Below are 15762 nucleotides of genomic sequence, written 5' to 3'. Positions count from 1 at the left end.
CCTTTACTCCTGCAGTTGATGAAATCCCTGACCTGAAAAGTCTGTTTAGTCACAGAGCACGTGATAACCTTAGATGTTGAAATAAATTCACACGCCTTACAAGAGCCACATCTAAAAACACCTATAGGTTTCCTATCCAGCCATGTGCCAGTTTTGGCTGGGGGTGTAAAGTGGCTGTGTACAAGGCGATCTTTAATACTTTTACTACGCCGATACGTGACTTAGGACATCGAAGTGTGTTGATGCCATCTTGCTACTCATTGGACTTTTCTGATGTTTGTGGAGACTGTGAGTTTCGGTTTCTAATATTGGTAGTCACTGGTGGAGGTGAAATTTTGGAACCTGCTGTGTTCTATACCATATTATGTTTTTCTCCTCCGCAGATGCCTCTATGGAATTGTAACCTCATGGGATATCAACTTCTTCTCCTCCTGCTATTATCTAATGGCCCCCTCATTATTGATATTAATGTATAACAGACACTAATATATCATTATTGGTGGTCCGCACCCAAATTGCCGATATCACTATATCAATATTGGTATCCGATATCTATGATATCAATTGAGTTTACCTAACCCCTGGTGATCCCACATAGTGGGGGAAACATGTTGGGGTATTTTTTATTTTTTTTTACGTCTATCTACTTATAGGGTGTAATTTACTACATATACCTTGATGCACTGTGTACCTTGTTGACTGTCATAACACAGTACTAGGGCTGTATACAGAGTGCATAAATTTACCCAATCTTTATAGGGGAGAGTAGATGTATAGTATTTATTTTTTCATTTCCACTTACAGGCACCTATTCAACCCCTACCACTGTGTTAGGGCTGTTGTAGGATCTTTTTAGTCCAGGTCCGTGGACAGGGAGTCCCCACAATCAGGGGTCATCCCTGGGCTGAGCACTAGTGTTCAGCGCGAATATTCGAATTGCAAATTTTTATCGCGAATATCGCAACTTCGAGAATTCGCGAAGAATAAGAATATTTGCCTCTATATTCGTTAAAACAAAATTTCGTTTCCTTTTAAGCTAATAAAATAATAGAAATATAATTTATTAGGCCCAATGCATTTAGAACAACTCACATATTATAAATCGCACACAGTAGTTTGGATGAGCCAGCTAACCATTACACGAACAGAATTTTTTTACGAATTTAATGGTAGCGAATTTTCGCATACAATATAAGAAAGAGTCAAAATTATATGAGTATTGGGAAGAGCCAGCTAACCATTACACAAACAGAATTTTTTTACGAATTTAATGGTAGCGAATTTTCGCATAAAATATAAGAAAGAGTCAAGATTATATGAGTAACTGAACACTTTTTACATGTCAAGTGAATTCTCGGCACGGTTGCTTGTCATGGAACATAACCTAGCCTTTGCCTTTGCGAAAAAAAAACGTCTTTACAACATGCGATCCGCACACAAGCTTTAAGCATTAGCAATAAGCATAGTAATACTTGACTGATGAAATGACTCGAAATTTTTCGAAAATAGTGCTATATACGAAAATCAAGAATATAGCACTATATTCGAAAAATACGAAAAATACGGCATATTCGTAATATTCTAAAAGACGGAGTTAGAGCAATATTACGAATATTCTAAAATACGAAGTTAGAGGAGTATTAAGAAATTTCATAAAATACACCTATAGATTGTAATTTAGCTAATATACTGCTAAAGTAATTTTTTTAATAGTGTACATATTTTCCAAAAACTGAAGTTCAGAAGAGGCCAAAAAAATTAGATAAGAAAAAAAAAGGATTATAGCACTATATTAGCTAAATTACAATCTATGTGTATTATACGAAATTTCTTAATATTGCTCTAGCTTCGTCTTTTAGAATATTCGTAATATTGCTCTAACTCCGTCTTTTAGAATATTACGAATATTCTAAAAGACGAAGTTAGAGCAGTATTAAGAAATTTCGTAAAATACACATATTAGCCTAGCCATAGTCATAGGAACGTTGCCTTATACAGGAAAAAAAATCGTACGAAAAATTTATTCGCATATTATTCGCGAAAAATAAAATAATTACGAATATTCGATTTCGACGAAAATAATGCGAATATTCATTCGAATATTCGCGAAATATCGCAAAATCGAATATGGCACCTCCCGCTCATCACTACTGAGCACTAGACTAGGGCGAGACTATAGGGACAGTTCTCCCCACTCTTAAGGATATCTTTATAGCTGCCTGCTGTGGAACTATCTGAGTTTATTCTCAGTGATTTTTGTTCCGTGTGTCTAATTTATTTATTTTAAGGATATTCAATTAAAGTTTATTAATTTTAAGGGTTACATTAAGTGCTGGAGCTGGATTTTTGTCTATTAACCCTAATTTAGACTGTATCTCTACTTGCTGGACTAGGAGTCAGTGGCTAAATGGAATTAAAATTGGAGAAGGGAATTATAAATTTAGTACTCCATGGAAGTGTGGTACTCCCTGAAGCAACTGTCAATGCAGAGGCCCAGATGATCGGCGTACGTGCCACACTGAGTGGTGGTGTCCTTCCGTATCTTCCTCCTGTTACACACTCTGCACTTTTTTGGGGGACCGTCCATTCTTTCCAGTATGGGGGACCACACCTGGAAAGTGTTGGCCAGGGACGATCCGAGCGCCTCCAGTTCCCGAAGTACTCCGGCCTGCTCTTTCCCGGTCAGAAAAGATCAGGTCCTTGAGGACTGCCTCATAGAACTGGAGGAATTTCCCTGTGTTGCCAGCACTCCGGGACAGCACAAAAGAGTTGGACAAGGCAACCTGCACCAAGTAGACCGCAACTTTTTTGTACCATGCCTGGATTTTGCGCATGGCGTTAAATGGCTTGAGGACTTGATCAGAGAGATCAACTCCTCCCATATACCGAATGTAGTCGGCGATACAATCGGGCTTGAGGACCGTTGCTGCGGTACCTCCCACATGAACCGGGGTGATGCCGTTACTGTGAATTGTGGACAGTACAAGGACATCCCTCTTGTCCTTATATCTGACCAGCATCATGTTTCCACTGGTAAGGATACGGGTCTCACCCCTGGGGATAGGTACCTGGAGTGGGTAGGTAGGGAGGCCGCATAGATTTTTCCGCAAGGTCCCACAAGCAGACGTGGATCTGGCGGCGAGGGACTGGAACAAGGGGATACTAGTATAAAAGTTATCCTCATACAGGTGGTAACCCTTATCTAGCAGTGGGTGAATAAGGTCCCGCACAAGTTTCCCGCTAACACCCAGAGTGGGGGGACATTCTGGGGGTTTAATACGGGAATCTCGCCCCTCATACACAAGAAACTTGTAAGTGTACCCTGAGGTACTCTCACAAAGTTTGTACAGCTTCACACCATACCTCGCCCGCTTAGAGGGAACATACTGGCGGAAAATGAGTCTCCCCTTGAAAGCAATGAGAGACTCATCAACCGCGACCTCCCTTCCAGGTACATAGGCCTCTAAAAATTTGGCCCTGAAGTGATCGATGACCAGCCTAATTTTGTACAGGTGGTCATAGGCAGGATCACCTCGTGGGGACATGCAGCATTATCTGCATAATGCAGGCATTTCTGAATGGCCTCAAACCGGATACGTGTCATGGCCGTACTGTAAAGTGGGGTCTGGTAGAAGACGTCTCCACTCGTCTGACACTGTAATGCCTGACACTGGGTTTTTCGACTAGGCCCAGGTGCAGCACGAGGCCCCAAAACGTCCTCATCTCGGCTGCACTGAACGGAGTCTAGCCACCGCCCGTAGCCAAAAATGAGCCCGGGTGTTGAGCAATGAACTGTTGGGCGTACAAGTTCGTCTGCTCCACCATCAGATTCACAATTTGGTCACTGAAAAAAAGACTAACATAGTCATATTCAGTGAAGCCCACTGTAGGAATCTGGATTCCTGCTTGGCAAACAAAATCAGGAATCACGGGCTCAAAGTCCTCTGGGGTACACCAGACAAGTTCACCGGTAGGAAGCTCAGGTGGACTTATCTGGTGGGCCGGAAAACTAGTACGAGCCCTAGAGCTGCTCGTACTAGTGTGGGTCAAAGGGCTTCTGGCATGGCGGTCCCCTTGCTCCACCTGGCTGCGTCTCCGCCGCCTTGGGGGCTCTTCATCATCACTAGATGATGAGGAGGACGCGGATGACAAGAGGAAAGTGGGGTCATCCTCGTCCTCACTGGGGCTCTTGGAGTCAGAGGCAAGCTGGGCGTATGCCTCCTCGGCCGAGAACATCCAGCGGGCCATAGGGGAGTGTGTGTGTGCATGCGTGGAAAGCTTTATTCAGTGTGCGTGTGTGTGGGGGACGGGTGTTCGCCTACTTTTCCCTTCACCTAACAGAAAAAAATAATAATTGAAAGACCCAAAAAGTGTAAAAAATAAATAAAAATGCACTGATCAGCGGTACATAGTTGATCAGTGGTGGGATGGGCGATGCACTAACATGCACTAACAGTGGCTGGACACTAAGAGTGCCGGCCACAGTCAGCGCATGCAAAAAAAAAAACACTTGCGCCTCAAAAAATTTGTGTGTGGGGGTGGGGGGGAAAGCTGCAGCACCCCAGGGTGGTCTTGGGTCGTGGGCTGTGGACCCCAGACACTCGATCCGGATGCTAAACCACAATAAAAAAAACTTTTTTTTTTTTCCCTACCTCTCCCCCACTATCCTCTCCCTACCTCTCCCTCACTGTCCCTAATATGCTGTTTTATGCCTGATGGCACAAAAAACTTACTTTATGGGCTCTGCAACCGGAGGCTCCTCTCTCTCCCCGCTCCACGAACGTGCATGAGCAGGGAGAGGAGCTCCGGCAATTCAAATCTTCCGCTCCGCCTGCCCACCTGCCCAGCCAGCCAGTCATAGGCGATCCTGAGAGGTGGCGTGACCGCCACCTCTCAGGATCTAAGGATCACTGTCCTATTCCTGGTTATCGGGTCACCAGAGACACGAATAACCTGTAAACACAGCAAACTGCGGGTCTGAATTGACCTGAGGTTTGCTGTGATCGCCGACACAAGTGGGTTACAGGACCCCCCTGGGCATTGTACCAAGGTGCCTGCTGACTGATTTGAGAAGGCACCTTGCTCTGATCTGGTGTTAAATATACTAAGTGATACAAATACATATAAACTCTTAAAAAGAGATCCCATGAAAGTTTTTAAAAAGGAATTAAAAGATGTGGTTGAAAAAGCAAAAAATTAAGGTATTTTACATAAGCATGAGAGCTTGTATATCAATATGAAGCATCTGAAAACAGTCATCTTCTATAAGAATCCAAAAATCCATTAGGATGCAAACAGGCTCCCGGGTAGACCAATAATGTCAGTTGTGGAGTGCCTTACGAGTGCACTATCTAAATATGTAGACCAATACCTTGTGCACAGGCATTGCTGACCTACCTGAAAGACACTAAACATGTACTTCAGATTTTAAACAACATCAAGTGGAAAGAGGGTTATATTATGGGTATGTTGGACGTAAAATCGCTATATACGGTGATTGAGAACAAAAAGGGTTGTGCAGCAGCGAAAAATTTCCTTTACCAAAAAGGCGAACTGTCGCACAAATAGAATTTATAGTGGAGTGCATTTTACTTATTTTGCAAAAAAAAAAACATTTTAAAATGCAAAGAGAAGTTTTACCTACAGACGTGGGGGACCGCAATGGGGACAAGGTTCCCACCACCCAATCTATACGTTGGGTGGTGGAAACAAGAATTCATACACCCCAACGGTGAGCTCCGGGCGGGCCTCATCCTCTGGAGGTGTTTTATTGATGACGTGATTTTTATTTGGGAGGGGGGGGGGGTGAAATAGCTTTGAAAAGCTTTTTAATAGAAATAAATAAATTAAAATTATTTAGATTTTACTCCTATTTTTGGTACTAAAGAAATCAACTTTTTGGACCTTACCATCTATACAACTGGGGAAAATATATGAACAAAAACATATGAGAAGCCCACATATTCTAATAGCTACATTGCCAGGGGAAGCTGCCACCTACCCCGATGGCTGCATAATATACCCAGAAGTCAATTTCTGCGTATTAAAATAAATTGTACGGAGGTGACTGAATATGAGAGGGAGGCAGAAATATTACAGAATAAGTTTGAATCCAAGGGATATAACGTGGATAAGCTTAGTGAAAGAAAAGATGAGATCAGACCGATTGAGAGGAAACAACTGTTGGATGATGTAGTAGAAAAAACTGAAAAAACTGTGAAGAGCACACAGAGAAAATTAAAAAAATTCCACCTATAATTATTCCATATAATGCACACATTCTGAGAAAAATTGTAAACAAATATTGGGACATCTTAAAAAAAGATAATAGGGAACATGAAACCTACAGTCCCATTTTTTGTAAATACTGTAAAAGAACAACTAATATAGGCAACATAATTGCACAGATAAAAAAATGCGCCGCCATAACCAGTAGGAGAAAAAACAATAAAAATCTGCCGAAGGGTTTCTTCCCATGTAGGTAATGTATGGGGTACATAAAAACCTTGAAATATACTACTAAACAAACCCAGATAAGGAATAAGGAAGGCACATATGAATACAATATCAAAGATCTTATAACATGCAATACCCAAGGAGTGATTTATGCCATAAGATGTTCCTGTGAAAAGCTATACATCAGGCGAACAAAAAGACAATTGAAGAAACGAATAAGTGAACATATATATAATATAAAGAAAAAATCAGAGGGGCACCCTCTCTCAAGGCATTTTAAAGAAAAACATGATGAGAGATTTGAGGGATCGTCATTTGTTGGGCAGGAAAAAGTGGAAAAGAAGGCAAGAGGAGGAGATTTTATTAAAAGTCTGTCAAGGAAAGAAATGCAATCGATCTTTAATATGGACATGCTGATACCCAGGGGCCTTAATTCTGAGATCAAATTATTTGGTTTTGAAAGAGGCACCATTGGACTCATGGCGCTGGTAGGGTGTATGCAGAGAAGCGGTGTCTATATAAAGAACCTCAGCAGTAGCATTCAAGTGAATCCATGTCGAAGAGCATCGTAACTTGCTCGAAACGCGTTGGCCTGTTTTTTGGTGCTACTGACGACCCGTAGCACTTAGTGGTGATGTCACCCGCTCCCCTGTGAGCGCGAGCAATAGGTTAGCAGAATTTTCGCCACCGGCCGGGGCGATCTCCCAGCTAGCAGCCTTATATCTGCAGAGACCCCCTGCACACGAGAACTGTGAAAAGACCTGCGCCTTGCATGACGTGACCTGCACCTCGGACAACGAGAAGTCCTGTGACAGTATCCAAATCAAGGTAATCTTAATTATTTAGTGGAGATACCTATCAGCATTACTGGATCAGAGAAAAGTATCAGGAGGGGGTGTCTAGTTTTGTTTTTATGTAAATCAAATCACGACACTCAAAAATTTCAAAATGAAATTAAGGTATTTACTTAGGCCACCTGTGGTTTTCAATTTAATTAGGCCAACGTTTTGGTCCTTCCGGACCTTGTTCACGGCTTTGAATCTAATGCTGACCGGAAGAGAGGTGGCGTTGCGCAACGCCACCTCTCGTCCGGTCAGCATTAGATTTGAGGCCGTGAACAAGGTCCGGGAGGACCGAAACGGTGGCCAAAATAAATATCTTAATTTCATTTAGCAATTTTCGAGTGCCGTGAATTGATTTAAATAATTACTGGGATATCTCCCCATCACAGAGCACCGAGTGAACACATCAAAAGTGGAGTGCCAGCCATCCATCTTGTATAGTTTTGTTTTTATGACATATAATAGACAACCACACAAGGGCTTTATGCCAAAAGCCAGGTATGTGAAAGCCAACAATCTATCCATGAGACAGATAACAGTAAGCATACCTAACAATGGCAGCCTTGTGCACTATGAGACATACCAAACCAGCTCTCATCTGACTGAGAGCCAATAAACCTCAAAGTTGCTTCACATATGTTGGATGGCTTGGGTGGACCTGCGCATCTAGATCAATATTATTAGGGTGACAAAAAGTTTTCTGAATATCCTAACAAAATATTTAATAACCTTTCTTTACAGTTTTGTCATGTAAAAATTCATTTGCATAAACATGGGCATATGGGAAAGACATTTGCATGGAAAATTCACGATCTACACTACTCATGAACAGCGCCATCTATTGGATTCATAGCCTTGTCATAAGACTATGAAACTAATAGATGGCGCTGTTCATGAGTCATGAATAGTGATGGACGAACATCTGCCGGGACGGTTCGCGAACGCGATCAAATGTTCGCAAACTGCAAGTTCACGGCGGGTCCCATTGATTTTGATGTCTGGCGAACCTGAAAAACCTTCAGCTCATATTTGCAGCCAAGAAAAAATTACTAGAAGTGCGCAAATAGTCCCACAACATGGACAGTGACATACTAGATGTATTATTCAAATTTGCATTCTCCATTCATGCGCATACCATTATAATTATTTTTTATAATACCGTTTGTCACTGTGTGTAGCAGAGGGAACTCAGCAAAACAGCAAACAAATGCTGCAGTACCCAAATGCACTATATAGAAAGTATATTATTGGTATACACCCTGCTTCTATCAGTTTTTGTGGGGGGCGACTGGTATATCCCACCAGTTAGAATTATTTTTCCAATACCGTTTGTCACTGTGTGTAGCAGAAGGAACACAACTAGGGTTCGTAACAAACTTTACTGTGTTCGGCACCCGGACCCGAACATTTCAGTAAAAGTTTGGGTTCGGTGTTCGGGTAATATTAATATATCGTCAGATCGGAGTTTTCTCCAATCCGATGGTATATTTTTACTTGAAGCGTCCCTATCACAATGGGAACGCCTCTATGTTAGAATATACCATCGGATTTAAGTTAGATCGTGAAAACTCAGATCCGACAGTACAGGGAGTGCAGAATTATTAGGCAAGTTGTATTTTTGAGGATTAATTTTATTATTGAACAACAACCATGTTCTCAATGAACCCAAAAAACTCATTAATATCAAAGCTGAATATTTTTGGAAGTAGTTTTTAGTTTGTTTTTAGTTTTAGCTATTTTAGGGGGATATCTGTGTGTGCAGGTGACTATTACTGTGCATAATTATTAGGCAACTTAACAAAAAACTAATATATACCCATTTCAATTATTTATTTTTACCAGTGAAACCAATATAACATCTCAACATTCACAAATATACATTTCTGACATTCAAAAACAAAACAAAAACAAATCAGTGACCAATATAGCCACCTTTCTTTGCAAGGACACTCAAAAGCCTGCCATCCATGGATTCTGTCAGTGTTTTGATCTGTTCACCATCAACATTGCGTGCAGCAGCAACCACAGCCTCCCAGACACTGTTCAGAGAGGTGTACTGTTTTCCCTTCTTGTAAATCTCACATTTGATGATGGACCACAGGTTCTCAATGGGGTTCAGATCAGGTGAACAAGGAGGCCATGTCATTAGATTTTCTTCTTTCATACCCTTTCTTGCCAGCCACGCTGTGGAGTACTTGGACGCGTGTGATGGAGCATTGTCCTGCATGAAAAACATGTTTTTCTTGAAGGATGCAGACTTCTTCCTGTACCACTGCTTGAAGAAGGTGTCTTCCAGAAACTGGCAGTAGGACTGGGAGTTGAGCTTGACTCCATCCTCAACCCGAAAAGGCCCCACAAGTTCATCTTTGATGATACCAGCCCAAACCAGTACTCCACCTCCACCTTGCTGGCGTCTGAGTCGGACTGGAGCTCTCTGCCCTTTACCAATCCAGCCACGGGCCCATCCATCTGGCCCATCAAGACTCACTCTCATTTCATCAGTCCATAAAACCTTTGAAAAATCAGTCTTGAGATATTTCTTGGCCCAGTCTTGACGTTTCAGCTTGTGTGTCTTGTTCAGTGGTGGTCGTCTTTCAGCCTTTCTTACCTTGGCCATGTCTCTGAGTATTGCACACCTTGTGCTTTTGGGCACTCCAGTGATGTTGCAGCTCTGAAATATGGCCAAACTGGTGGCAAGTGGCATCTTGGCAGCTGCACGCTTGACTTTTCTCAGTTCATGGGCAGTTATTTTGCGCCTTGGTTTTTCCACACGCTTCTTGCGACCCTGTTGACTATTTTGAATAAAACGCTTGATTGTTCGATGATCACGCTTCAGAAGCTTTGCAATTTTAAGAGTGCTGCATCCCTCTGCAAGATATCTCACTATTTTTGACTTTTCTGAGCCTGTCAATTCCTTCTTTTGACCCATTTTGCCAAAGGAAAGGAAGTTGCCTAATAATTATGCACACCTGATATAGGGTGTTGATGTCATTAGACCACACCCCTTCTCATTACAGAGATGCACATCACCTAATATGCTTAATTGGTAGTAGGCTTTCGAGCCTATACAGCTTGGAGTAAGACAACATGCATAAAGAGGATGATGTGGTCAAAATACTCATTTGCCTAATAATTCTGCACGCAGTGTATATTGGGGACGCTTCAAGTTAGAATATACTGAGAACTGTGGACATAACGGCCCCCTGCTGCCTGGCAGCACCTGATCTCTTACAGGGGGCTGTGATCCGCACAATTAACCCCTCAGGTACGGCACCTTTGGGGTTAATTGTGCGGATCACAGCCCCCTGTAAGAGATCGGGTGCTGCCAGGCAGCAGGGGGCAGTTATGTACACAGTTCTTAGTATATTCTAACTTGAAGCGTCCGCATCACCATGGGAACGCCTCTGTGTTAGAATATACTGTCGGATCTGAGTTTTCACGATCGTGAAAATTCAGATCTGAAAAAGCTAATACTATTATTTTCCGTTATAACCATGTTATAACGGAAAATAATAAAGTGAAGTTCGGGTCCCCATTGACTTTAATGGGGTTCTGGTTCGGGTCCAAGTTCGGATCAAGTTCGGGTCCCGAACCCGAACTTTTTTTTAAAGTTCGGCCGAACTCCCCGAACCCGAACATCTAGGTGTTCGCTCAACTCTAAACACAGCAAAACTGCAAACAAATGCTGCAGTACCCAATTGCACTATAAAGAAAGTACACTCACCTAAAGAATTATTAGGAACACCATACTAATATGGTGTTGGACCCCCGGAGGATGGGTACATGTTCTCATTCTGTTTACGCCAAATTCGGACTCTACCATTTGAATGTCTCAACAGAAATCGAGACTCATCAGACCAGGCAACATTTTTCCAGTCTTCATCAGTCCAATTTTGGTGAGCTCGTGCAAATTGTAGCCTCTTTTTCCTATTTGTAGTGGAGATGAGTGGTACCCGGCGGAGTCTTCTGCTGTTGTAGCCCATCCGCCTCAAGGTTGTGCGTGTTGTGGCTTCACAAATGCTTTGCTGCATACCTCGGTTGTAACGAGTGGTTATTTTAGTCAACGTTGCTCTTCTATCAACTTGAATCAGTCGGCCCATTCTCCTCTGACCTCTAGCACCCACAAGGCATTTTTGCCGACAGGACTGCCGCATACTGGATGTTTTTCCCTTTTCACACCATTCTTTGTAAACCCTAGAAATGGTTGTGCGTGAAAATCCCAGTAACTGAGCAGATTGTGAAATACTCAGACCGGCCCGTCTGGCACCAACAACCATGCCACGCTCAAAATTGCTTAAATCACCTTTCTTTCCCATTCTGACATTCAGTTTGGAGTTCAGGATATTGTCTTGACCAGGACAACACCCCTAAATGCATTGAAGCAACTGCCATGTGATTGGTTGACTAGATAATTGCATTAATGAGAAATAGAACAGGTGTTCCTAATAATTCTTTAGGTGAGTGTATATTATTGGTATATAACACCCCGCTTCTATCAGTTTTTTGGGGGAGCGACTGGTATATCACACCAGTTCTAATTATTTGTTCCAATACCGTTTGTCACTGTGTGTAGCAGAGGGAACGCAGCAAAACAGCAAACAAATGCTGCAGTACCCAAATGCACTATATAGAAAGTATATAATTGGTATACACCCCGCTTCTATCAGTTTTTTGGGGGGCGACTGGTATATCACACCAGTTATAGTATTTTTTTCTAATTGCGTTTGTCACTCTGTGTAGCTACAGTATCGCTGCAGAACTGCTCACCACTGCTGCACAATACAAATCCACTATAATATGCTTTCTATGTTAGAAAGTATATTATGTGTATTACACCCCTCTGCACTTCACACCTATCAATAGAACACCTTTGTAAAATGGCGGACAGATCGGGCCTATTTATAAGGTATGTCCATGTGCTGAAACTTTTCAATAGGCTGTCCTGTACCACCTGATGGATGTGTCATGGGTCAAAGTTCTTCACAATGTAAAAGAATATGGCAGGCGCGAATATCGCCATATGTTCGCATGTTCGGCGAATCGCGAAAGAGCAAAGTTCGCCGTGAACCGACTGCCGGGCGAACAGCAAGGCCATCACTAGTCATGAACAGCGCCATCTAATGGTTTCATAGTCTTATGACAAGACTATTAGACTATGAGTCTTATGACAAGACTATTAGTGTTGTCATAAGACTACAGGGAGTGCAGAATTATTAGGCAAGTTGTATTTTTGAGGATTAATTTTATTATTGAACAACAACCATGTTCTCAATGAACCCAAAAAACTCATTAATATCAAAGCTGAATATTTTTGGAAGTAGTTTTTAGTTTGTTTTTAGTTTTAGCTATTTTAGGGGGATATCTGTGTGTGCAGGTGACTATTACTGTGCATAATTATTAGGCAACTTAACAAAAAACAAATATATACCCATTTCAATTATTTATTTTTACCAGTGAAACCAATATAACATCTCAACATTCACAAATATACATTTCTGACATTCAAAAACAAAACAAAAACAAATCAGTGACCAATATAGCCACCTTTCTTTGCAAGGACACTCAAAAGCCTGCCATCCATGGATTCTGTCAGTGTTTTGATCTGTTCACCATCAACATTGCGTGCAGCAGCAACCACAGCCTCCCAGACACTGTTCAGAGAGGTGTACTGTTTTCCCTCCTTGTAAATCTCACATTTGATGATGGACCACAGGTTCTCAATGGGGTTCAGATCAGGTGAACAAGGAGGCCATGTCATTAGATTTTCTTCTTTTATACCCTTTCTTGCCAGCCACGCTGTGGAGTACTTGGACGCGTGTGATGGAGCATTGTCCTGCATGAAAATCATGTTTTTCTTGAAGGATGCAGACTTCTTCCTGTACCACTGCTTGAAGAAGGTGTCTTCCAGAAACTGGCAGTAGGACTGGGAGTTGAGCTTGACTCCATCCTCAACCCGAAAAGGCCCCACAAGCTCATCTTTAATGATACCAGCCCAAACCAGTACTCCACCTCCACCTTGCTGGCGTCTGAGTCGGACTGGAGCTCTCTGCCCTTTACCAATCCAGCCACGGGCCCATCCATCTGGCCCATCAAGACTCACTCTCATTTCATCAGTCCATAAAACCTTAGAAAAATCAGTCTTGAGATATTTCTTGGCCCAGTCTTGACGTTTCAGCTTGTGTGTCTTGTTCAGTGGTGGTCGTCTTTCAGCCTTTCTTACCTTGGCCATGTCTCTGAGTATTGCACACCTTGTGCTTTTGGGCACTCCAGTGATGTTGCAGCTCTGAAATATGGCAAAACTGGTGGCAAGTGGCATCTTGGCAGCTGCACGCTTGACTTTTCTCAGTTCATGGGCAGTTATTTTGCGCCTTAGTTTTTCCACACGCTTCTTGCGACCCTGTTGACTATTTTGAATGAAACGCTTGATTGTTCGATGATCACGCTTCAGAAGCTTTGCAATTTTAAGAGTGCTGCATCCCTCTGCAAGATATCTCACTATTTTTGACTTTTCTGAGCCTGTCAAGTCCTTCTTTTGACCCATTTTGCCAAAGGAAAGGAAGTTGCCTAATAATTATGCACACCTAATATAGGGTGTTGATGTCATTAGACCACACCCCTTCTCATTACAGAGATGCTAATCACCTAATATGCTTAATTGGTAGTAGGCTTTCGAGCCTATACAGCTTGGAGTAAGACAACATGCATAAAGAGGATGATGTGGTCAAAATACTCATTTGCCTAATAATTCTGCACGCAGTGTATGAAACCAATAGATGGTACTATTCATCTTGTTGGTGTGCTAGTAAGTGGTGCACCCTGCTCAACAGAGTCTACACACCGTGTAGCACTCAGCCTTTTGCATGGAAAATATGCGATAAAAATTCACGATTAAAAAATTTGTGATCTACACTACTCATGAACAGCGGCATCTATTGGATTCATAATCTTGTCATAAGAATATGAAACCAATAGATGGTGCTGTTCATGAGTCATTACAAGCAGGATACACCCTAGCAAGCTTATATTACCGCATAAAAAGTGCTGTAAGATATGTAAATGATAACAGCAATCCGATATACATCTCAGTGTTAGCGCAGGCTATTATAGGCTGAGTGTTACGCGGTATGTGGACTCTGTTGAGCAGGGTGTCCCACAATTGCTAGCGCCCCAACAAGATCAACATCTATTGGTTTCATAGTCTTATGCCAAGTCTATGAATCCAATAGATTGCGCTGTTCATGAATAGTGTAGATCGCAAATTTTCCATGCAAATGTTTTTTCAGCTGAAAAACAAGGCAGATTCTGCTCATTTGCATGTCTTTCCCATATGCCCATGTTTATGCAAATGAATTTTTACATGACAAAACTGTATAGAAAGGTTATTGAATATTATGTTAGGACAATCAGAAAGCTTTTTGTCACCCTAATGATATTGATCTAGGTGTGCAGGTCCACCTAAGCCACCCAACAGATGTGAAGCTACTTTGAGGCTAATTGGCTCTTAGTCAGATGAGAGCTAGTTTGGAATATCTCATAGTGCACAAGGCTGCCATTGTAAGGTATGCTGACTGTTATCTGCCTCATGGATAGATTGTTGCCTTTCACATAACTGGCTTTTGGCATATAGCCTTTCTGTGGTTGTATATTATATGTCATAGATAGGGTTGAGCGAACCCGGACTGTAAAGTTCGGATTCGTACCAAACTTTAGGATTTTTTGGGCCTGGAAACGAACCCGAACATTTCAGTAAAAGTTCAGATTCGGGTTTGGTGTTCGGCGATTTCTTAGCGCTTTTTGAAAGGAGCAGCCAATCAACAAGCGTTTAACTGTCTGACCTTAGAATCCATCACAGCCATGCCTACTAATGGCATGGCTGTGATTGGCCAGTGCAGCATGTGACCCAGCCTCTATATAAGCTGGAGTCACGTAGCGCTGCACGTCACTCTGCTGTTACTAGTGTAGGGAGAGTATGCTTCTGGTGATTTCAGAGAGAATAGGAGAGAATCTGTGATGAGAACTCAAATCTATCTCAGCGATCTACATGCATTTAGTTGTGTGGGTGCAGGGCACAATCTTTTTACCCTGCCCTGAGCCCAGTGACATAAAAAAATTACTTTTATCCGTCTGTTAGTTAGGTGGGCGGCGGCCATTTTATGCAAGCTTAGTGCACCAGCACTGCATCTGAGCTTTTGTTACATTCAAATCCAAGCTTGAAATACTGCACTAATAATCTGGTTTAAAAAAAATCCAACATCTGGTGTATTTGCAGGATTAGTCAGTATGCAATTTAAGCTAGAAACACAGCCATAATTTTCTGGGTTTTTAAAAACACACGTTTTTGGCAAAATCAACTATTTTACAGCCCTTGCAGCATCAGCATGTGTGAAATTCAAGGTTTATATACAGCTTTCATATTCAGTTAGTAATAAAACACACGTTTTTGGCAATATACAACATCTGGATT

The sequence above is a fragment of the Bufo bufo genome, chromosome 8 (assembly GCF_905171765.1).
Source record: "Bufo bufo chromosome 8, aBufBuf1.1, whole genome shotgun sequence".
In the NCBI taxonomy this organism is placed as follows: domain Eukaryota; kingdom Metazoa; phylum Chordata; class Amphibia; order Anura; family Bufonidae; genus Bufo; species Bufo bufo.
Note: the sequence above shows the minus strand (reverse complement) of the source record.